The sequence below is a fragment of the Zonotrichia leucophrys genome, chromosome 6, assembly GCF_028769735.1.
Source record: "Zonotrichia leucophrys gambelii isolate GWCS_2022_RI chromosome 6, RI_Zleu_2.0, whole genome shotgun sequence".
NCBI lineage: Eukaryota > Metazoa > Chordata > Aves > Passeriformes > Passerellidae > Zonotrichia > Zonotrichia leucophrys.
The window spans coordinates 31757111-31782004 of record NC_088176.1 but is presented as its reverse complement, the minus strand read 5'-3'; the positions used below and the strand labels follow the sequence as shown (position 1 = coordinate 31782004).

The window sequence follows — 24894 nt, the reverse complement described above, 5'->3', positions numbered from 1 at the left end:
TGGCTCTGCTGCCTTTTTCTGAACAGCCCTTGCTACCATCAGGGGACAGGGACAAAACCCTGTGGGACTCTTCCCATTTGGAACAACGACCTCTGTGTCTGTTTCTATTTCTAAAGCTTTTAAAACCATCACAGTCAGTACAACCCCATTAAACATCAGGGTTTGGTGTGAAGATGCTGAATTAATGGGTCAAAATGATCCCAAAATGACACCTCAAAGACACTGAGCTGATGGTGCTGTTTGGTGTAAATGGTGTCATGGATAAAGGCATTAAATGAATGATGCAACCCACAGAAATGATGTCATAAATACCATCAAAGGGGGAATGATGTCATAAATACCATCAATGGGGGAATGATGTCACCAAGTGGTGGCATAAGTGATGGGTATGGGGTCATTGCTGCCCTCAAAGAAGGACCCATGGTGAGTGAGGTAAGATGAAGGTAATTAAAATTTTACTTAAGTTAGCTTAATATTATTTCATTAATAAAGTGCCAGCATGCTAATAATCAGCATACCTTTCTAAATAAAAATCTCTCTTCCATTGGAACATCATTGATTTATGGATTATTGATCAGTGCCTCATGATTGTGACCTATTAGCATCTCACTGTTGATCCATTCCCATTGATTTTCCATTAATCAATTTATTCCAAGCTCCTGCAGAAGAAACCCCCCATGGGCAGGGACACCTTCCAGGGCTCCAAGCCCCATCCAACCTGGCCTTGCTGGAATGTCCCCCACATTTAGGAGCTGGTTGTAGCCAGGCAGGAAATGCTGTTTGCAGAGGCTCAGCAGGATTAAGCCCCGGCAGCAGCTCAGGACAGCCATTCCTAAGCCTCTTGGATGGCCCTTTGTCATTCCCAACAGGGAGGTCAGGCTCCCAGGGAAGCAATTTGCACAGGCTTCAGGTTCCTATTATCTGCAGGAAAACGCCCATCCTGGGGGAACAACCCCGGCAAGGGGGGATTTATTGTACAGGGAAGTGTCAACAACATTAATCCTATTAGAGCATTGTGAGATGGGATGGCAAGAAACCATAGTCAGGAAGGAAACAGCGCCTGCTGAAAAGCAGGAACCCCCTGAACCCCCCCTGCCTTGATGGCATCGCACAAGGGGAGCAAATTGAAGGATAAATTGGAATTGGGATTGCCAAGCCCTCCACTGCCCCAAGGGAGATGCAGCAGCACCCCCAAAACCTTCCCTATTCCTAAACTTTTCCTGGTCTCCTCTTCCTCATGCAAGCCAGCCTGATCAACCTGGGAAAAACCAGAACAGAGCTGCCAGTATGAGATCTACTCACAGATAAATCCCTCCTCAGGGATGAGAGAAGCAAAGCTGCTGGCACTCTCCTGGACTTCTCCAGAACCCTTCTCCAAAGCCATTCTCTTCCATCTGCATTTCCCCTCCTAACTACCAAACAGTTTGCACAGGGTGAAAGCTGTTGCCTGGATCCTGAGGTCAAACAAAACTTGTCCACTCTTCACTGGCACTGATGAAAATCTGTGAGGAGCTGCAGGTCACAGCAGACTTTAAATAACTTGCAAGCTGACTCTAAATGTGCATTTTATTACACAGAGAATTTTCTCTCAGAATGGCTCAACTCCATTTTTGGAAAGTGCAGGATCTGACAGCTCTTTACAGAGGCCCAGGACACCATTGTGTTTCACCCGTCCCACTGCATAAATTACTATTTATTCAAAATTAATTCTTAATTTTGCTTGGGTAATGTCTGCAATCACTTGTTGATTGGGGTACGTCACGAGGGTTTTTTTTTTTATATTTTGTTTTGTTTACGTGCCAAGATCAGCAAAACATGTCTCTTGCTCGGTGTTACTGAAACACACCGGTACATCCAGTCCCTCCCATGTGTGTTGTCATCCTCCCATGCCTGGGACAGGGGGAGCTGGATGTGTGGCTGTGCTATCTGCACAATCTCCTGGCTGGAAAAATGCCTGAAATACAGGAAAAGTTTTAATCAGACCTTGCAGATTTTCCCAGGCTGGGGAACAGCCCTGCAGGGAACCAGGCTCAGCACATGCAGGGACCCCTCTGTGGGCACCAGGAAATGATTTTGACCTTTTGGAATGGAAATAAAACCCCCAGTTTTGTGTTAGAAGTCACAATTTATGAAGCACAAAGTTTGAATTGGATGTTAGTGCTCACAGGACAAAATTTAAGCCTCTTTCTGCCTGGAGATGGTGACACTCAGGGGTTGTCCCTAAGCTAAATTGTCCCATGAGTTTATTTTAACTGAGATTTTATTAATAACAGCTGACTTGTCACATCTCCAGAGCTGACAGAGAACTGAAGCCCAATGGCCAGTAGAGTTCCTGCAGAGTGAAATAAAGGCAGGTAGCAGAGTTTGCTCCAACACCCTGCACTCTGCTTTTGGGGATTTTGGTTGTGGATTTCCTATAGGTACTGGAAAGCTGCCAGAGGGATCTAGGAGGAGAATTCACACACTGCTATTCCTCAGCTGCTCTGAGCAAGCTACAATGATGGCAGAACTTCATATTTTGGGGACACCCTCCTAAGGGTTCAGGGTGGCTTTTTTGAGGGCTGTGTCCAGTTCTGGGTCCCCAATCCAGGAGGGACATGGAGGGGCTGGAGCGTGTCCAGGGCAGGGAATGGAGCCCCAGGAGGGGCTGAGGGAGCTGGCAAGGGGCTCAGCCTGGAGCAAAGGAGGCTCAGGGGGCCCTTGTGGCTCTGCACAACTCCCTGCCAGGAGGGGACAGCCAGGGGGGGTCGGGCTGTGCTGCCAGGGAACAGGGACAGGACAAGGGGAAAGGGCCTCAGGCTGGGCCAGGGGAGGCTCAGCTGGGACAGCAGCAGCAATTCCTGCATGCAAAGGGTGCTCAGGCCTTGGCAGGGCTGCCCAGGGAGCTTTGCAGTGCCCAGCCCTGCAGGTGTCCCAGGAAGGGCTGGAGGTGGCACTCAGTGCTCTGGGCTGGGCACAAGGTGGGCACTGGGCACAGCTGGGACTCCATGGGCTGGCAGGGATTCTCCAGCCTCAGTGACCCTGGGATTCTGTAAAACACAGCGAGCCGAGGCTAGTCCTGTGCTGGGCAGGGGAGGCTGTGGATCCCTCGGGGAATGGGAAAGGGGATGCGAATGGGAATGGGGATGGGAACAGGAATGGGGATGGGAAAAGGAATGGGGATGTTGAGGCGCAGCGCTCCCCGGCACGGAGGGACGGGCACAAGATGGCGGCCGGGATGACACGGCGGTCACGTGGCGCGCGGTGCCCCCGCCCCGCCCGCGGCCGCCGCACGGGACACGGGACACGGCAACGGGGTACTGGAAACGGGACACGGGCAGCGGGCTGGAGCCGCCGCACCGCCCGGGGACCCGCCCGGCGGCCGCACCCACCCGGCCCGCAGCGAGCCGCGGCTCCGCACGGTGAGTGAGCGGCCAAGCAGCGGCCTCCGGCTCGGCGCAGGCCCGCGGCTGGCGGCGGGACGGGACACCGGCGGTGACAGCGGGGACGCGGCCGCCGCCGCCCCAGCAGGGACGTGCCGCGGCGGGTTCCGGCTCCTCGTCCCGGCGGCGGCCCCCGCAGCCCCGCGGGGTGCGAGGAGAGCTCCGGCCCCCGCAGGCTCCGGGGGGGCTTCGGGCGGTTCGGCTCGGGGGTGTGACAGAGCTCCGGCCCCGCTGCACGGGCGGGTCTGGGCCCCGGGCGCACCGCGAAGGTGCGGTCTGCTCAGCCCTGGCCGGGCTGGGAGCGCCGCTCGGGGCTGCGGCCACGGCAGCTCCGGGAGCCCAGCCCGGGGCTGCGGCCATGGGAGCCCACGGCAGCTCTGGGAGCCCAGCCCGGGGCTGCGGCCGCAGGTGCTCCAGGAGCACAGTCCGGGCTGCGGCCCCGGCAGCTCGGTGCTGTGCCCGGCGGAGCTCCGCATCCCCGGTTCGGGGGCCGCAGCCCTTCGTGGGGAGCTGCGGGTCCCCGAGCTCGTGGGGCCGCAGCGGGTCCCGGGGGAGCTCCGGGAGCCCGAGCCCGGGCGGTTGCAGGTGGTTCTGGGGAGCTCTGCAGCCCCCTCAGCCTCAGGAACCGGCTCTGTTCCCCTCAGCCCGGCCAGGTCTGTCCCTCCTCCGTTGGGTCTGGTGCTCCCTGCCCCAGAGGCTCTGTGGGACATCTGGTGTCCTTAGCTCCGGTGGCGGTGTGGGGGTGAGCCCGCTCCCCTCAGCCTGGGGGCTCCGGTCACTCTGCTTGCTGGGATGCAAAGGCAGGATGCTGCCTGCTCCAGAGGGAGCTGGAGGTGCCTGCTGTGAGTGCGAGCAGCTCCATCCCATCCCATCCCATCCCATCCCATCCCATCCCATCCCCATCGGAGCTGTGCTGCCTCGCTAGGTTTGTGGCGTGGCAATGGGATGATGGCTTTGTCCCCCTCTTGGTGATGTACAGAGCCGGGGTGAAAAGGAGAGATCTCCCCATCACAGGCACCCTGGCAGGAGGGTGTGCTCCCTGTTTGCTCGTGGAATGGTTTGCTGACTGCCTGGCTGCAGTGTTTGGATTTTTCACGGTGTATAAGGCATGGGGCTGTCTTTGTACTCTGTTCCTGCTGGAGGCCCTGTTTTGATCAAGGTTTCTAATTTATTCTGTCTTGTGTGAAAACCTCATTAAAGAGTGCCTCGGTGCCTTCAAGGCACCATAAATACACGGAGAGAGGATGGGAAGAGAGAGAAGAAGATGATTATTTGTAAAAAACGGGAGCTCTGCCATATTGACATGGTGCTGCTGAAGCTTGCTGATGCAGGCAGGCTCTCCTAGCAGAGCAGCACCGGGATGTCGATGAACGTCCTCGTGTCACTTTGGCTGATGGTGCAGCCTGGTGTCACAGCAGCATTTGTAGTGATGCCTTCAGACTCTCTTCTACCAGGTCCACATGGCTGAAAATGCCTTTTTTTGGCTTCTGTGAAGCAGTGCAAAACACAGAACCAGTGCAAACCACCTGGCTGGAGTCAGTGGAGGTGGTGCTGTGAATCTGGTTTTGGGCTTGTCTTATGTTTTTTTGGGGAGTGGATGCTGTACTGGGGTTGCATTCTGGTTTGTTTTGTGTCGTGTTTTGTGGGTGTTAAAATTGCTCCAGCTTTGTGAAGTTGTGTGGAGTTTGGAAAGAGAGGGCATTCGCCCTGGTTGGTGGCAGACAAAAGGTAAAGGCTGCTTTTAAAATATGGGAAATAAACTCCCTCTAAATCCAGAGAGATTTTTTGCTGTGATTTTTCTGAGTTTTTGGGCATGTGGAGCAGAACTAAATTCAGCTCAGATGCCTTTAGACTGTGTTTGTGATCTGTGCAACAAATGGTGATTCCCAAATCATTACACTTCTTTCTCCTTCCACATTATCAACCTGGGAACAGCGTCTCTCATATTAATTAGCTTTTGATGTGACAGAAATTTAATAAATCCAAATAGGTGGATGATTTTCTGGACTTGGAAGGTGTTATGGGTGTTATTTGACTGCTCAGAGTTAAAGGCAGTGATTTGTTGTTTTCCGTCGTTCTCATTGTTTCTGTCAGCACTCTCTGAATAGGTGCTACTTTTAATTAGATAATTTTTGAATTCCCTTGAACTGGACCCGTGCACTGTGGGTGATGGTGACTTAAAAGTTCTTCCTTCTTCTGGCTGCTGCCTCTGTGCATCACTCAACGTTGGTTAATTGGTGCACTAAATATGGGTGGCCTGGGACTTACTCAGATTTAAAAGCAATTTCAGCCTGGCCTTAAGGAATGGTTGTGGAATTAAAGGCTTTTTAATTGGGGCAGCAGGACATCCTGTGAGGGGAAAAAAAAAATAAAAATTGCTCAGAAATAATCCTTGTTGGAGAAAGGGCCTGTTTGAGCAATAGAATAAATCCATATAGCATCACCAGAAAGTGAAGGGGTGCTGCACAGATGCTTGAATGGTGCTGTTGTTGGCCATGGCACAACATCCCTGTGCCCTGGGGAGGTTTGCAGGCGCTGCTGGAGGGCAGGAGGGATTTCTGAGGCTGCCCAGGCAGGTAGGTCCAGGCTGTTCTGTGCTGAAGTGGAGCAGAGCACCTGATGCTATTTCAGTCGTGATTCAAGTGCAGCACATCAAACCCAACCGTGCGGCTCTGAAGTGGAGCTGAGCTTAAAAGGAGCTCAAAAACCTGATTTTTTTAGAGGTTTCTTGGATCTGGTGGTCACAGACTGAGCTCCCAGGTACTGGCAGTGCTTTCCAAGGGATTTTTGGTGTCATTGGAGGCTTTTTGGGGCAGGAGCCCTCTGGAAGGGTTGATGTTCTGCATGGAATCTCCAGCTTTTAATACAGCTTGAATTCCCAAAGTGTGTGGTGTGACAGCATTAAGTTAATTCTTAAATCTTGTCCCCCTCCTTCCCCAAAATGCTGGGGGAAATGCAAAAGACTGAGGAACATGTGAAACCTACCAGCTTTTTGGGATGATTTCATCATCACATTTTATTATTTGATGATTATGATGATTTCATCATCATCATCATATTTTATTATTTTGAAAATTTGCTTAGCAGAGGCAGTGTTTGGTGCAGGTTACTTTGTCTTTTCGTGAAAGAACATCCATCCTGATAAGCTGCCAGGTGTAACTGTGTAGTAGGGCTTGGTGGGCATCCCTGCCCATGGCAGTGGGGTGGAAAGAGAGGGTCTTTGAGGTTATTTCCAACCCAGATCATTCTGGGATTTAAACATCTCTAAAATATTTGTGTGTATTGTTTCTGGTCTTATCAAATGTGGTGTTGTAATTGAGGGGAGAAAAAAAACCCCACCAAATTCTTGAAAGTGACCCATGAGCTTTGTTCTGATAGTCCTTGATCAAGAGCAGGAAAGAGAAAACTTAATTTTGGAGACTGTAACGTGTTTCTTAAAGAAATGCAGTTATGCTGTTGCTGGGCTTTGCAGTTGACTCATCCAAATCAGGGAGCAAATCTCGAGTGGGACAGATGTCCTGTTGGTGTTTCCTTTGTGTGCTGCTGCTGTCCTGCTCTGCTGCCCAGTTACACATCCATAATCAAAGAAAACCACTAATAAATCCTTACTGGGAAAGCATCTGCCCTAGCTTTTGCCTGATTTGCTAATTTGCTTGGAGTTAAATGCACAACAAAATAAACCTCCCTCTGCTTAGAGCCATGGCTCCAAGACTAGTTTTCTCTCTGACTTCCCAGCCTTGTGTCTCCCTGATTTTGAAACTGTTTGAAGGTAGCTTTTTGTGTTTAAATGGAACTAAAGCAAAGCATGTGCTAGTTGGTAAAAAAGGAATCTCTGAAGTGCAGTAGTTTTGGGTTTTTCTAGTGCAGGAAAACTGGCGGCTTCCTTAGCAAGCTGGGTGAGGGATTAATTAATTTAATTAATTCCTTACCCAGGTGTGGTGTCAGAATTGCTCAGGTGGCTTTGCTGGCCTGGCTCTTTGGGGTGTGTGGGCACTGTCACATCCCTATCAGCTGTGTGGGACAAGGCTTGGGAATTTTATCCCTGCTCTCTGTGTCTGGGGAACAGCACACAGTGGGGCTGTGTTGTCTAAGCTTCATCAAAAATGTAGGAAGAAGCAGAAGTAAAACCAGGTAAATCCTGTCTGAAGGACTGAAAGAGCCTTAAAAATGCCCCTTTCTGAGCAGGTGGATCTGGAGAGCAGCCTTGGCTTAAGGAGGATTTTTCATAGCTGCCATCTCCTCCTGTCCACTGCAGCCTAGTCCTTTAATTTCCTTTCCTAAAAAAGAGCATTGCAATTGGGAGTGTTTTACAATTTCCCTCGCTGGTCCATTAGTGTATTAGCTTAGCTCCGTGTGTGTTGAATGCCACTAAATGTCACTTGCAAATTTAATGTTGGGAGCACTGAGATTTGTGCTAATTGAATTTAAAGTCTTATACTTGAATTTGTTAAAATGGCAGAGGCAGACAATTGAAATGCTTTAATGGGAGAGTGGAGGAGCACTTGCAAATCTGCTCTTAAGAGAATGAATCCAACATTTGTGTAGATGGAAGGGGAGACCCTGAGCAGACAGATCAGGGTTTGATGGGGTTTTAGTGTCCCTTTGCACATTGGTGACAGCTGGCAACATCCACTGTGTTGAAAGTCTTAATGCTTGTCATCTGCTCAGGGTCATTGTTGACACCAACTTAACCTGAACTACTTAAAAATGGTAAAGATTATTGAGCCTTTCAGTGCAATTTAAATTTCTGCTTCTCCAGCCATGGTTTTAGGCACTGCTGGAGAAAGGTGAATTGTTGGTCTTTAAACTCAGCTGTCTGTGTCTGTCTTCTGGGGTTTTTATTCAGGATATTAGCAACTTCTGCACCTGAGAGTTTGTTGTTCTGGGAGGGGCTGGGGTGGTTTTTGTTTGGTTGATGTTTTTTGTGTTTTTTTCTTTAAAACAGAAACTGTGGCATTAAACACTACTTTATTCTTCACTTCAACCAAATACCCAAGGATTGGCTAGGCACAGAAAAGGAGACCCTACTGCTGTGCTTTTTGTGAGGTAAAGTGTTAAAGAAATAACCCTGGCTTGGAAAAGAGTCATGAAGCTTGGTCCTTGGCTTTCCAAGTGTGTCAATCTGTGCCTCCCTAGATAGCACAGAGCTTTTAAGAAGTTTGTCTGGAAACACTTGCATTAAATCTCCTGATACCAGGCTCTGACCTTGTGCCACTGAGCTGGCATTTCATACAGGCTCCTGGCATCAGCCCTCCTGCCACTTTCAAGTAAAATCTTATCAGGCATTGAAAAGTTTGACTCTGCAGTCGAGCACTGTGCCAGAGCTGTAAAAGCCCTATTTGTACACAGAATGGATTTTTGCTTGCTAGGAGGGCTGGGGTAGTGCTTCAGTAACTGCAGGAATGGCTTTGAATCTACATAGTAATGAAACAGCTCCATCAAAATCCAGTGTCTCCTCCTCCTCCTCCTCTCTCAGCCCTGCTCTTTGTCTTCTGTGTGTCCCTGCCTGGAGTTTTACACAGCCAGCTTATATTGCTCTGGCAAAGTTTCTCAGGGAAAGTTAATTTAAAGCTGTTTGAAAGGCTTAAAAATGGCTCTGCTGTTAGGATGATGAAAAAGACCTTGAAAGTGCCTTGAGGGTGATTGCTGCTGGAATACCTGCTTGGCCATGTGAGTGGTGAGCTGTTCGCAGAGGGAGCACTCCAGGGTGTCCTCCTTCAGTGCTGGCAGCCACAAAAATTGTGAAATGTCCCAGGCCTGGTTGGACAGAGCTTGGAAATGTCCAAGGCCTGGTTGGACAGGGCTTGGAAATGTCCAAGGCCGGGTTGGACATGGCTTGGAAATGTCCAAGGTCGGGTTGGACAGAGCTTGGAAATGTCCAAGGTCGGGTTGGACATGGCTTGGAAATGTCCAAGGTCGGGTTGGACAGGGCTTGGAGGTGTCCAAGGCCGGGTTGGACAGGGCTTGGAAATGTCCAAGGCCAGGTTGGACAGGGTTTGGAGGTGTCCAAGGCCAGGTTGGACAGTGCTTGGAGGTGTCCAAGGCCAGGCTGGACATGGCTTGGAAATGTCCAAGGTCGGGTTGGACAGGGCTTGGAGGTGTCCAAGGCCGGGTTGGACAGGGCTTGGAAATGTCCAAGGCCAGGTTGGACAGGGCTTGGAGGTGTCCCAGGCCAGGTTGGACATGGCTTGGAAATGTCCAAAGCCAGGTTGGACAGGGCTTGGAGGTGTCCAAGGCCGGGTTGGAGAGGGCTTGGAGGTGTCCAAAGCCAGGTTGGACATGGCTTGGAAGTGTCCAAGGTCGGATTGGACAGGGCTTGGAGGTGTCCAAAGCCAGGTTGGACAGGGCTTGGAGGTGTCCAAGACCAGGTTGGACAGGTTTGGAAGTGTCCCAGGCCTGGTTGGAGAGGGCTTGGAAGTGTCCCAGGCCTGGTTGGACAGGGCTTGGAGGTGTCCCAGGCCAGGTTGGACAGAGCTTGGAAGTGTCCCAGGCCAGGTTGGACAGAGCTTGGAAATGTCCAAGGTCGGGTTGGACAGGGCTTGGAGGTGTCCAAGGCCGGGTTGGACAGGGCTTGGAAGTGTCCAAGGCCAGGTTGGAGAGGGCTTGGAAGTGTCCCAGGCCTGGTTGGAGAGGGCTTGGAAGTGTCCCAGGCCAGGTTGGACAGGGCTTGGAGGTGTCCAAGGCCAGGTTGGACAGGGCTTGGAAATGTCCAAGGCCGGGTTGGACAGGGCTTGGAGGTGTCCAAAGCCAGGTTGGACACCAAGGCCATGCTGGATGGAGCTTGGAGCAGCCTGGGACAGTGGAAGGTGTCCCTGCCATGGCACTGATTGGATTTTAAGGTCTCTCCCAACCCAAACCATTCTGGGATTCTGTGCTGCACCAGAACTCAAAACCCACTTGCTCAAAACCCACTGTGAGGGAAAATCCAGCACTTGTGGGTGAGCAGGGAGTGCCAGTGGCCTGAGGGATGTTAAATACATTTTTAGTGGAATAAGAAGGTAACCCAGACTTAGAGGAAGGGAGAGGAACACCCATGTTCCCAAGGGCTGCTCAGCAGAGGCAGGGAGGGGAGGTGATGCCCAAAGCAGAGCTGTGAGCAAGGCAAGAGGGGACAGAGAAGGGAGAGTGCAAGCTCATGTGAAAATCCCCGCTAAATGACTCGACAGAACACATTGTTCCCTTTCCCTGGGTGCTTTAGGGATGGCAGGATCCCTGTTTAATGGAATCGTGGTTTTATGGAGGCTCTCCACCCTTTGCCAAAAGCAATACTCAGTAATGGGCTGGGGGTTCTTATCCACTCTCCATGAAACACTGCAAAAACCTTATTTTGCAGTAATGAGCAATTACCCACAAATTAACAAAACTCTTTGTCAGATATTGCCTTTGTTTTTGTGCCTGTGTAATTTCCTAATTCATTTTTTCTCTCTTTCAAAACATAAATAGATGGGTTATCGAAAGCCATTTTAAAAACAAAACCAGAGCCCTCAGCACATTCATCAGAAGGGGATTTTTTGAGTTCTGATGGTTTGTTGAGAGTGTCTGTGCTGAGAAGACCCAGACCCATCCAGCCACGTGTCTTGTGTCCAAGAATTAAAATGTTTTTGAGAGGGAAAGCCAGAGTTCAGGGTTGAGGAAGTGCAAGTGGCTGGGAGGACACTTGTGGAGGTGACAATCACAAACCACAGGCAAATCTATATGACTTCCTCCTCTGAGCAGGCCTAACCCCAACGAAATGTCAGGTTTCTCAGGGTCCCACTGGGGTTTGAGAATGCCCAGAGAAGGAGATGGGGAGAGAGATTCCCAGCTGGTGTGGGGAGATCCCTGCAAGCTTGGTTCAGTGCCAGGGGAGCAGAGGGAACCTGAGACCCAGCTGATATTGGATCCAGGTGCTCCAGATTGATGCTCTAAAGGCCATTTGCTGTTTTCTCCTCTGAGCCTGGCCAGCTGGGCTGATGTTATTAATGAACTACTCCTTAGCTGTCTTAATTTCTGACTGCTGCCCCTTAACTCATGCAGGGAATTGAGCAGCATCATTCATAACTGTCTGCAGGGAACTTTCCTTGGCCACTTTATTGAGTGGCTGCCAGTCTGAAATCCTTTTATGATTCTTCCTGTTAATGCAAACAATCTCCTTTAACCTCATAACTTTGTAATCACCCTCACACTGTAATTGTGCTTTAATGCTGCCCATTTGTAGCTGGCTATAAGCAAATATTTAAAATAATTGTCCGCTCTAGAAAATGTTGATTGATCTCATAGATTGTTTTGATTTCTGTTTATTAACTCCCTGGGGATGTTGTTTCCATGTTCAGGACATGAACAGACCATTTTAAGTCTTTCCAAGGTAAAAGGTTGGAAAGCAGATCAGAACTCCTAGGGAATGCTGTATTTCTTCACGTGGCTGTGTGTTGAAATCCAGCCTGCAGGATGTGATGTCATGCTAATAAATTAATGACTGGTGTTTATTTGAAGATTGGATAATAACCCAGGCACGGGATAATAACCCAGGGAGAGCTTGGTCCTTCTGCTCTGAGCTTCCCAGAAATTGTGACGTGGCTCAAGCTTTGCCTGCCTGTCTTGCTGCACTTTTCACCATGAGTGTGATGGGGTGGGAGCCTTGTATTCATAGAGACACCTTGTAAAAGGGGTTTGGATGTGTGCTGTGACACAGGCGGCTGTGGGGACACAGCCCCCAACCTTTGCACGGTGCAGGTTCCCAACTCTGGGTTCTGAACTCACCAGGGATTACCTTGAAGGTCCCTTCCAAGGCAGGATGGGATGGTTCTGTGCTCACTGTTGAATTTCCCAGCCTGGAACTGCGCTGTGTTCCCTGTGAGGGAGTGGTTGTGGTGGCTTGTGGCAGGCAGAGAGAGGTTCCCACCGTGGCACTGTAACCTCTGATCCCTATCACTCAACCTCTGCTTGCAAACCCAAGCTTGGGGTTCACCTGTTCCAAGGGAGCTTTCTGGCCTGATTTAATTAAAGAGCAGTCTTTTCTTCCCTCACCTTCTCTTCATATTCCACATTTAGAGGGTGCTCCGTGAGTTTTTGGAGAAATGCTCTGTGGTTTGCCTGGCAGGTGGGGCCTTATCAAGAGGGAAATAACAGCACTGAGGGAAAGAGCAGCACAAGATACATCAGCAATCTTCTTTTAGGTCTGGCTCATGCAAAGCTTTAATGACATTTTCTGCAGCCCTAAACTGGAGTAACTTCTGCAGTGACTCTGTCAGCTGTGTCAGCAAACTTTGTGTTTGGGACTGAGGTATTGTTGAGTTTTATTTTTATTTAAAAACTAAAAAAGGCAGCTTTATTCTTATTAAAAACAAGAGGCAGCTGAGGGTCTGCAGTGGGCTGAGCTGAAGTGGGTCTTGCTTTTGGGAGGACACTTGCTGGTGGTGAACAGCCAGTGCAGTGACAGGATGGAAATGCTCAGATTTGCTTGCTTCCAGTACTGCCCTAAATTAGGATAGCTGGGAGAGAGCCCAATTTGTGGCGTATATTCCAGTGTAACATTTGCACACCAGGCTGTTCCCTGTTCAGTTACTCCCTGTTGGGAAGAGATACTCAGGTGTTGTGGAGTCTCTTTGCCTGGGATTGTTGGATTTGGGGGTGCTGGAGCAGTGCTTGAGGGAGAAATTGTGGTTCTTGCATCCTTTTGTCTGTGTGGTGTTGGTGGTCATGGAAGAGGCCCCACAAACTTCAGCTGGAAGGGAGGAAAAGTCCATTTGTTTCCACAGACACTGCAGAGTGACAGGAGAAGAATTTGGAGAGCTGAACATGCTGATGCTGCTGTCTTTATAGCCTTAAAAGTGGGTGAAGAGTTAAAATAAATAAAAAGAGGAATGGTTTCTGTAGTGGCTTCTCTGGAGGCAATATTATCTTCTGGTTCTGAGGATTTGTTTCCTTTCCTGGTCTGCTTTAAAAACATTTCCTTTTACATAAAAGCAGTGAATTACTCCATGGACATTTATGTGAAGGAACTGCTGAGTGCTTAATAACCTACTTATTTTATTTGGGCTGGACTTTTTAAAAATGAAGTGTTCAAATCAGGCCCTTAGAAGACAGATTGTCCTGCCTGATTGTCTTGAGCAAAGTCCCTTTTTGGCTTTAATTGGGGTTTTTATTGCTATGATTTACAGTGGCAGGGTGAGGGCAGCACCGTTCCTGCAGTGCCTCAGACAAGTGGGAAGGGAAGGAGAAGGAGCAGAGCTATTCCTTATCTGGGCACTTTCTTAGGTGCTTCCAGAGCTGTGGACTTAAATAATTCCTCCATGGCAGTGTTGATGTGCAGCACAACCTTTAATACGAGTATTCTCAGCGTGACTTTGCAAATATTCCCGGGTTTGGTTTAACACCTCTGGTGCTGCCTCTTGGCATTGGAGTGAGGGGGGTTTGTGCAAGGCTCAGAAATGCAGAGAAAATCACCCACTTGGAAATCACCTCTGGGAGCAGTCCTTGTGCCTTTCCTGGGCTGGTCTGCCTGCTGTTCCTCTGCCCACTGCCACCTCCTCATGTCCACTGCAGTGTCCTGGTGCCCACTGCCACCTCCTCATGTCCATTCCCACCTCCTCTGCCCACTGCCATGTCCTGCTGTCCACTGCCATGTCCTGCTGTCCATTCTCATGTCCTGGTGCCCACTGCCACCTCCTCGTGTCCACTGCCATGTCCTGGTGCCCACTGCCACCTCCTGGTGTCCATTCCCATGTCCTGGTGTCCACTGCCACCTCCTTGTGTCCATTCCCATGTCCTGGTGTCCACTGCCACCTCCTCGTGTCCATTCCCATGTCCTGATGTCCACTGCCATGTGCTGGTGTCCATTTCCACCTCCCCCTGTCCATTCCCACCTCCTGGTGTCCACTGCCATGTCCTGGTGTCCATTCCCACCTCCTGGTGTCTACTGCCATGTCCTGGTCCCCACTGCCACCTCCTTGTATCCATTCCCATGTCCCCCTGTCCATTCCCACCTCCTAGTGCCCACTGTCACCTCCTCATGTCCACTGCCATGTCCTGGTCCCCACTGCCACCTCCTCGTGTCCACTGCCATGTCCTGGTGCCCACTGCCACCTCCTTGTGTCCATTCCCATCTCCCCCTGTCCACTGCCACCTCCTGCTGTCCATTCCCACCTCCTGGTGCCCACTGCCATGTCCTGGTGTCCATCTTCCCCTCCCCCTGTCCCATTTCCACCTCTCCATCTCCACTCCCACCTCCACAGACCCTCTCCTGTCCTGTGAGCCCCAAGTCCTGCCTTGCTTTGGGGCCCCTGTGCTGCATTTGGGGTTTTTGGGGACAGGGGAATTTGGCATTTCACAGCAGCTGCCTTTGGCAGGTCAGCCCCCTGTCAGTGTGTGCTGTTCCCTGTGCTCAGCATGCAGGAATGTTGGTCAGACTTGCACTCTCCTGTCATGGGCAGATGCAGTGAATTTCCTAGAAACTTCAGGGAGGGGATGAAAGTGATGTAGATAGTTTGTAACAAGTGGTGATTCAGTCATTGGAGCATAAAATGGATTTTTAATGTGCTGAAGAAGGAAACAAAGCCTGGTTTGGTAAGGTCAGCATCAGAAATTCAGGGGCTGTGTTGATTTTTCTTTTGTATCACAGCTTATGGAGGATATTTTATTTTTCCCTTAATTAAACTGCTTTTGCAAGGTGTGTCAGTCCATCCTAAATCCTCTGTAGGAAGATCTGTGGCTGTGTCTGATGAGGGCAGAGCCTTGTGCTGCTTTTGGGACTTCAGCTCCCCTTTTTGCAGCTGGCTTGTGTCATCCAAGTTGTTTTTCATCCTTTCCCCTGTCAGTTTGTTGAGCAAATTTCCAAGTGCAGGACTGTGGGCATTGGGACACCCCTCAAAATGCAGGATTGGGACATCCTTCCAAGTGCAGGATTATGGGGATTGGGACACTCTTCCAGGGAAACTGGGACACCCCTCAAAGTGTGGGTTGTGGGGGACAGGGACACCCCTCAAAATTTAGGATTGTGGGGGACAGGGACATCTCTCAAAGTTTAGGATTGTAAGGACAGGCACACCCTCAAAGTTTAGGATTGTGGGGGACAGGGACATCTCTCAAAGTTTAGGATTGTGAGGACAGGCACACCCTCAAAGTTTAGGACTGTGGGGATTGGGACACCCTTCCAGGTGTGGGGTTGTGGGGATTGGGACACTCTCAAAATTTAGGATTGTGAGGGACAAGAACACCCCTCCAGGTGTGGGGTTGTGGGGATGGGGACACCCCTCAAAGTTCAGGATTGTGGGGACTGGAACACCCCTCAAAGTTTAGGATTCTGGGGGACAGGGACACCCTCAAAGTTTAGGACTGTGGGGACTTGGACACCCCTCAAAATTTAGGATTGTGGGAACTGGGACACCCTTCCAAGTGTGGGATTATGGGGACTGGAGCACCCCTCAAAATTCAGGATTGTGGTGATTGGGACACCCCTCCAAGTGTGGGGTTGTGGGGATGGGGACACCCCTCAAAGTTTAGGATTGTGGGGACTGGAACACCCCTCCAGGTTTAGGATTATGGGGACTGAGACACCCTTCCAGGTGTGAGATTGTGGGGACAGGGACACGCCTGAAAATTTAGCATTATGAGGATTAGGACACCTCTCCAAGTGTGGGTTGGGGGGATTGGAACCCTCCTCCAAGTTTAGGATTGTGAGGATTAGGACACCCCTCAAAGTTTAGGATTTTGGGGATTGGGACACCCCTCAAAGTTTAGGATTATGGGGACTGGGACACCCCTTCCAAGTGGGTTGTGGGGATTGGGATACCCCTCAAAGTTTAGGATTGTGAGGATTAGGACACCCCTCCAAGTGTGGGTTGTGAGGACAGGGACACCCCTCCAAGTGTGGGATTATGGGGACTGTGACCCCCTTCAAAGTTTAGGATTGTGGGGATTGGGACACCCCTCCAAGTGGGAGGTTGAGGGGATTAGGACACTCCTCCAAGTTTAGGATTGTGAGGATTAGGACACCTCTCCAAGTGTGGGTTGTGGGGGACAGGGATATCCCTCAAAGTTTAGGATTGTGGTACTGGGACACCTAAAGGTTTAGGATTTTGGGGTACAGGGACATCCCTCCAAGTGTATTGTGGGAATTGGGATACCCATCCATGTTTAGGATTGAGGGGATTGGGACACTCTCAAAATTTAGGATTGTGGGGACTGGGACACCCTTTCCAAGTGGGTTGTGGGAATTGGGACACTCCTCAAAGTTCAGGGTTGTGGGGATTGGTACAATTGTGGGATTGTGGGGGACAGGGACACCCAAGTGTGTGATTGTGGGGATTGGGACGATGCTCTGCCACACTTCCTTCCCTTTGTTTAAGAAGCAAAGCACCGAGCAGAGCTGCAGGGCAGAGGAGGGAGGATCCTCGCCCTGCAGCCTGTCAGGGAACATGTCTGCCTTCTCCCCAAGCTCCTGTGGTGAGCCAGGATGGAGCTGGAGGCATCCCAGTGCTGCTGCTGCCAGGTCCCAGTGTCCCTGTGCCAGGCCCTGCTTGTCCTGCAGGACATCCCCTGTGTGTTCCCCTCCAGGATCCCATTTCCAAGGGGTCCCTGTGCCAGGTCCTGCTTGTCCTGCAGGACATCCCCTGCATGTTCCCCTCCAGGATCCCATTTCAGAGCTGCTTTTCCCAGGTGTCCCTGTGCCAGGCCCTGCTTGTCCTACAGGACATCCCCCTGCATGTTCCCCTCCAGGATCCCATTTCCAAAGGCTGCTTTTCCCAGGTGTCACAGTGCCAGGCCCTGCTTGTCCTGCAGGACATCCCCCTGCATGTTCCCCTCCAGGATCCCATTTCCAAGGGGTCCCAAGTGTCACTGTGCCAGGCCCTGCTTGTTCTACAGGACATCCCCCTGCATGTTCACCCCCAGAAATGCAGCCAGGATCCCATTTCCAAGAGCTGCTTGGTGCCAGGTCCTGCTTGTCCTTCAGGACATCCCCCTGCCTGTTCCCCTCCAGGATCCCATTTCCAAGGGCTGCTTTTCCCAGGTGTCCCTGTGCCAGGCCCTGCTTGTCCTGCAGGACATCCCCCTGCATGTTCCCCTCCAGGATCCCATTTCCAAGGGGTCCCTGTGCCAGGTCCTGCTTGTCCTGCAGGACATCCCCTGCATGTTCCCCTCCAGGATCCCATTTCCAAGGGCTGCCAGGTCCCAGTGTCACTGTGCCAGGCCCTGCTTGTCCTACAGGACATCCCCTGTGTGTTCCCCTCCAGGATCCCATTTCCAAGGGCTGCTTTTCCCAGGTGTCACAGTGCCAGGTCCTGCTTGTCCTACAGGACATCCCCTGCATGTTCACCCCCAGGATCCCATTTCCAAGGGCTGCTTTTCCCAGGGGTCCCTGTGCCAGGCCCTGCTTGTCCTGCAGGACATCCCCTGCATGTTCCCCTCCAGGATCCCATTTCCAAGCTGTTTTTCCCAGCACAGTGCCTGGAGCTGGAGTCAGGGCTCAGCATCCCCCCAAGGGCAGGGCAGGGAGGGAGAGCTGGCTACAATTCCAGTTAAGGGTGGTCCCATTCCAGCAATTAGGAGGAATTAATTGCTTGGCCAGAGCCCCAAGATATTGCAGATGGCTCTTAGAGGGATGGAACAGATTCCTGATGTTGAGGTGTGTCCAGTTTTGGAGAGGTGGATCCAGAAACTGCATTTTTGCCAGATATGAGGCCAGCTGGCTCGTCACATCTGCAATAGAAAAGTTTCTTTAGCTGAGAAATGGGATATCTTGTTCTGCTGGTATTTCTGAGGATGAGGGAGCTTAAATTTCTTGCTTACATTGGGAACTGAAAGCAGACAATCAATTCCCACAGAAATGGGGACAAGCAGCCATTTTTAAATGGGTTTGGTTATTGTGATGACTTTGGTGGTTTTATGCAGTGCTCCTCTTGCTGTTATGTTCCTGTTATCCCTTTTGAACAAGGCATCTCTGCATTCCAGGGAAGCTCTTTTCTGCTCATAGTGACTCCTTGCTTCTGAGCACAGGGTTTGTCTGCAGCCCCAGCAGAACTTTCCCATTTTATGGAAGATTGAGCTCAATTTTCCACCTTATTTTCTCATAATTTTTAGCAAAAATCTGTTGCTTTGTTCAGGTCAAATTAGCAAATTTGTGGAGCTCAGTTTTTCTCTTTCCTGCTTTTGCACCTTTCATAAATCATCTGATGAATGTTGAAGCTGGAAGAGAGTGTTTGGCATTTACAAAGCTGATGGAAAACTTGAGTAAAGGATGCTTTGCAGGAAATGGCCCCTCAAAAAGGGAAGTAGTGCAAAAACCAGTTCTATTTTCCTTGTTCACAAACTTGTTTGGAAGATATTGTGAATTAATCCCTCACATGTGTGCAGGTGCAGCCTTCAGCCTCCCAGCTGGCTGTTTTAACAGGAGCAAACCACAGCAGGGAATTCCCTCCCCTCTGTTCCAATCCAGTATTTTGGTTTCTTTAGGGAACTTGTGTCTCTTTCAAAAGCCACACTTTGGTAACTGAGTGTCAAAAGTTACCACAGAAACTTTCAGGTGAAAAAAGGGGAAGGCAGCTCCTGCTGAAACACCAAAACCAAATGTGAAAACTTTGGGGTGGGATGGATGGGACTGAAGGGGTCAGAGATAAATCACAATCTGATTCTGCTCAAAATGAAAGTGTGTGTTCACTAATTGCAGCTGTTGATGCTGGGGGATGGGAAATTCCAGGAAAAGCTGTGGAATTCCAGGAAAAGCTGTGGAATTCCAGCCAAGTGCCCCTGCAGAACAGCCAGCAGCACTTTGCCAGGTGCCAGATCTCATGCTGAGAGTGCATGGCCAGGTTTGCCTGTCCCAAAGGGATTTTTCCATGAGGAAGGCAGAGCCTTAGCTAACAGAGTGCTCTCCTGGATATATTTCTGAAAGGATATATTTCTTTTTATATGGAATTTCTACCTGTACACCCATCAAATCCTGGGAAATTCCATCCCTTACCATTTGTTTACCTGCACAGGAGCATTATTGCAGCAATGCCTGAAAGAAGCAAGATTAAAAAGCAATTACTGTAGCCTGGCAGGGGTGTGTTCTCCAGAAAATACCTTTTCCAAGTTAAATTCCTTCTCCAAGTTGATGCCTTTGAGGCCAAGACAGAGGGTAAAAAACCTCTGAAAAGATTTTTTCACATGAAACAAATTTCTGCTGCAATCTATGGGAACCTCTGAAAGTTGACAGAACTTCTGTAGCTGGAAGTTTCAATTTGTTTAATTTATTTTGCTTCCTTAGGGCTCAGCTGTACTTGTTTTGTCGAGTTAGTTTATTTATGGACACATTGTGCTGTTCTTCCACAGGAATGACCTCTCAACTCCAGCAACTTGTTAATGTTGGTGTCAAGCCTGTTTAAAATCTCTTCCTGAGGTTTGGAGGTTTTTTCCATCAGTCTGGGGAGGTGTGGATGGTTAGCACAGAGCAATTGCTGCTCTTACAGCTGCTTTTTACTAATTAAACACACAGCTGATTGGCACAGGTGTCATCTTGTAATGAACCAAGTGCAAACCCAGCTTGGATTCCTTGTGTGCAGGTGGCTCATTTGTTCTTTCTCTGCAGTGGCCAGAAGAATCTCTTTACCCAGGAGACTCAAACAGTGTCAGGAGAGAAATGTTCCTGCTGAATTTGATGTGTGGGGCAGCTGAGGGCAAAGCCTTGCTGGGAGTTTGAGGTCTGTGGTCTCTCCCTGGGCACGATGTCCTGGTAGGAGCTTTGCTGCTCACCTGCCATGAGGGAATAAAGCACTGCCAGCACCTGGAGAGCACATTCCCTCCTTCTGGACAGCCAGGGAACAGGCTCTGGTTGTGGGATTTGGAGAATAAAGCACTCCTAGTACATGGAGAGCACATCCCCTGCCTCTGGACACTCAGGGAACAGGCTCTGGTTGTGGGATTTGGGAGAATCAGCACATGGAGCACATCCCCTGCTCTGGAAGCCAGGAACAGCCTGCTCTTGGGAGACTACATCCCTGCCTCTGGATAGCAGGAAGCTCTGTTGTGGATTGGAGAATAGCAAGCACCTGGAGAGCACATTCCCTGCTTCTGGACACTCAGGGAACAGGCTCTGTTTGTGGGATTTAGGAGAATAAACCACTCCAAGCTCCTGAAGAGCACATCTCCTGCCTCTGAACACCCATGGAACAGGCTCTGTTTGTAGGATTTGGGAGAATAAAGCACCCCAACCTGTGCAGAGCCACCCTGGAATTGTTTTCTGTGCCTGTACCTGCACTTGCTGCCTTCCAGCTCCTCCCGCTTGCCTCTGATGCCTGTGGCACCAACAGGAAAAGCCACATGTGAGACAATTGGAGTGTAAGAGCAGAAATGCTGCCTCACTTGAGCTGCACTTAACCCCTGGCTTTAAGTGCCTGTGAGAGGCTTGTGAGACGTGCTTGATACGTTTAAGAAATGAAAAGCTGTGAGAGAGGGGAGGAAGGAGCTGCAGCAGAGCTTCAGGCTGCTGAAGCATTTCTGGGTGTGCATCCCTTCCTTGCTGGCTGCCTGAGGTGACAATGGGCTCTCCAGCAGGAGCTGTGCTTGCTGATGGGCACTTTGCTGATTTTTTTCTCAGTTGTTTTCCTGCCCTGTGCAGGATTTGCTGCCCAGGTCTCCCTGTGGAGCTCTTGCTCTGATGTGGTGTGTTGGGTTTGGTGGCTTGGAAAGGACTTTCACTCACTTCTGGCTCCTCACAGCAGACATTTCCTTGCTCAGGAGTCACCTGCTCAATATTCCTCCCCCACACCTGACCCAGCTTGTTCAATCCTGTTCTTTCCCTGTGAAGCAAGAGACAAAAAAAAAAAGCAGAATTTGCTGTAGTTAACAAAGCTCCCAGGTGCATTTAGGTTGGAAAACACCTCCCAGACCATGGAGTCCAAGCTTGATGCCCTATCCCCACCTCGTCACCAGCACTGAGTGACCTCCCTGCTCACCCTTTCCAGGAAGAAATTCCTCCTGGTGTGTTGTCTTCTATATTAAGAGTTCTATTATCATTATAGTGCAAGGATTCCATATCACCAGAGCTTCATACCTCCTTGATGTTTCTCATAGGCAGCTCCTCTAAGCACTGACTCTTCCTGGTCCTGCAGTAACCATCTGACTCCAGCTCCCACCAATCCACTCTTTTATAACTGTTCTTATTGGCTACAGCTGTGGCCTGTTATCAGGCTTGTCCCTAATCTTTAGTAATTGGTTCAGCTGCAACTCTTTAGGGGATAAGGTTACATTCTATATCACCTTCATTTACCCATACTGTATCCCCCTACAATTCCCCCTTTTTCTTCTAATTAAAGAGTTACAGCATTTCTAGAAGGACATATTCAAATAATTTAACATTATGACACATTTATGCATTTCATTTAGAACTAAGAGCTACACAAATGTTCAAACAACATATTATTGTACAGATATGTATATATTTAAAATGTTAGTTCAGTTTTATAGCTTTTCTCAGTTTACAAAGTACTTTAACAAACACTAATAGCTGTAATTGATATATTTTGCCAATAGTTTAGTATTCAAATCTGTTTTCTCCAAATCCACATGGCACTATAGGTTAGACACGAATCACGTCGGGGTCACCACTTGTTGTCTTATATATCAACAGTTCTATTATCATTGTAGTGCAAGGATTCCATATTGCCAGAGTTTTGTACCTCCTTGATGTTTCTCATAGGCAGCTCCTCTAAGAGGAGACTCCAGATCTGACTCCAGATCCCACCAATCCACTCTTTTATATCACTGTTCTTATTGGCTACAGCCTGTTAACATCAGGCCTGCTCTTAATCTTTAATTGGTTCAGCTGCAACTCTTTAGGGGATAAGATTACATTTTATACCACCTACATTTACCCATACTCTATCCCCCTGCACTGATGTCCTACCTGACCCTCCCCTGGCACAGCTTTTGGGATGGTGACAGGCTCTGTGCCTGCTGAGAAGCCACATGAGGAGGTGACACCCATGTGCCAGGACAAATCTTGGCTCCAGAAATACTCAGTGTGAGGTGAAGGTGTAGCTGTTTTAACAAAACATCAAGTGGAAATGGCTTATTTTTGGTTTGCTTGCAGCTGTTGTGCCCTTCTTTCCATCGTGCATCAGGAGTTATGACCTAAAAATAAATAGTGTTGTGCAGAGGAGTGGGAAGTGAGACAGCATCACTGATTTCAGGATTTATTGCTTTGTACACACACTCACACTCTGTGTGCTGAGAGATTTTCTGCTGGGGCTGAGCAGTGCAGGCTGTCACCACCCAGCTGGGGCTGAGCTCTGCTCTCTGGCCTGCTCTTAATCCACACCCCAAACTGAAAAAAAAACCAAACAGATTTGGAGAAGGCAAAAATGTTGTTAGAGTTTCCCTGAGATGAGGATAACCCTGTAGATCTCTGAAAGGGAAGGGACAGATTTATTTGCTGTGCAGTGGTTTGGAGAGGTCTCAGGTGAGGTGAGGTGGCGTGAGCTGCTCTGTCACCACAGAAGGGGCACTGTGCTGGGTTTGCTCTGCCTGTGCCACACTGATGGCTTCATTGGCACAGTTGTGTCACTCCACTGCTGTTTGGAGAAGAAATGGAGTGCACAGTCAGGCCTGAAGGTCACTTCTGTATTCCAACTTGTCTGCTTTAGTGTTGACATTAAATTCTGGGTCCAGGGCAGCTCTGCCTGTTGCTCTTTGTGCTTTGGCAGCAAATCTCTGTTTGAGCTGGCAGCTGCCCCAGCTCTGGGTTGTGACGGTGTTCACAGGGGTTCTTGGATCAGGGAAGAGATGAGGATCTGACTCCATGTTTCAGAAGGCTTGATTTATTGTTTTATTATATATATGTTACATTAAAACTATACTAAAAGAATAGAAAAAAAGGTTTCATCAGAAGGCTAGCTAAGAATAAAATAGGAAGGAATGATAACAAAGGTTTGTGGCTCGGGCTCTCTGTCTGAGCCAGCTGACTGTGATTGGCCATTAATTAGAAACAACCACATGAGACCAATCACAGATGCACCTGTTGCATTCCACAGCAGCAGATAATCAATGTTTACATTTTGTTCCTGAGGCCTCTCAGGATCTCAGGAGGAAAAATCCTAAGGAAAGGATTTTTTATAGAAGTTGTCTGCGACATGGTGCCTCTTGCATGATGACTTCTGTGTGGCTCAGAATTACTTTCAACAGCTTTGGAAGGTGTCTTTGGACAAAGACAGAGGGAGATCTCCTTTATAAAGGTGATGGTGGTGCTGAATGAGCCTTTTAGTGTATGACAAGCCTGCCTTTCTGCCCCTCCAGTGCTCTCAGAGGTGTAAACCAGTTCTTTCCCCTCCTTTTTTCTCTTAAACTAAGCACTGAGGATCTTGTGTGACTTGCTGATTGTGAAGTCTGTACCTCAGGAAGTGCTGCAGCTGGGTTGGTGTGTTGCATTTAGGCAAACCAGCTAACTTTGGTCCTTAGCATGCTTAGTGTAACTACTTTTCTCCCAGGTGTAAGGGAAAAAAAAGGGAAATAAAATCTGGTTTAAAAACCAGGCAAATTCCAGCTTGGAAGACAGCAGGAGTAAGTGAAGGTCTGTGTGGGTTTTTTTTTTTTTTTCTGTTTATACTTGGTTAATTCCACTGTTGCAGCAGAAAGAGGTAAGTCCATTAATTAATTAGGCAGTTAATGGATGTAAGGAGCTGGTGCAGAACCAGCTGCTGGTTGGGAATTTCCTGGCAAGGAGGAAAACAACCAAACCATATCCCAAGAAAAACATGGATCTGGAGCTGAGGGATGGTGAGCCTGTGGAGATAGATAAGGATTCAGCCCAGGAAAATGCAGTAATTGATAACTGCTCCAGAACCAGTGGGGTGGGAGATAAATGTCCCCTCCCTCTCCCAAAGAATTCCCCAGCCTCAGTAAGGTCAGCAACAAGGTCCAGCACATTTTATTTCCTCTGCTGAAACAGGGATTGTGGCTACTGCACATGAGAAGAGCTTTGAGCTGGAAAATGAGCTGCTTTTAGGCAATAACATTCTAAATATTCCTGTCCTGCAGTCCTGGGATAACTGGGATCAGCTGAATTGTGATTGTTGTTTGATGTCTCTGGTGACCACTTGATTCCTCTTGTTTTAAACAGCAGCCTTGCTGAGTGCTTGGGGCAAAGCTGTGTTTTAAGGTGGGTTTTAGGGTTAGAGAACAGCAGGTGATCTTCAGGCTGGCTGGATTTCACTCCTGTAAGGGAAATTCCCTTTATTATCATAGTGGTTCTCTAGAGCTGCTTACTGGGGAAGACCCCATAAGTTTTGGGTTTCCCTGCTGCACCCTCAGGTTTTTCCTGCTGTTTGATCAATTATCTGCTCTGAACAAGTGAGCAAGACCGAAATTACAGCCTTGCTGTGACAACCCTTTGCAGCCCATTACTAAAAGATGACACTTTTTGTTTGTGGCTTTGCTTTAACAAAATAATCCTTCATATCTGGAAAGCCTTAGGAAAAAAAAAGTTTCTGGCAATATCTGTAGGAGTTGCAGTTCTTTG

General features: G+C 49.3%; 1 protein-coding gene across 2 annotated transcripts in view; it reads left to right on the top strand.

Moving 5' to 3' along the window:
• Positions 1-3265: 3265 nt before the first annotated feature.
• Positions 3266-24894, top strand: part of SGMS1 (sphingomyelin synthase 1) — a 95939-nt gene continuing 74310 nt past the window's right edge. For both annotated transcript variants that reach the window (XM_064716886.1, XM_064716881.1), the window contains exon 1: positions 3266-3401. The gene's annotated coding sequence lies outside the window, so the exon portion shown is untranslated. The remainder of the gene's footprint in view (positions 3402-24894) is intronic.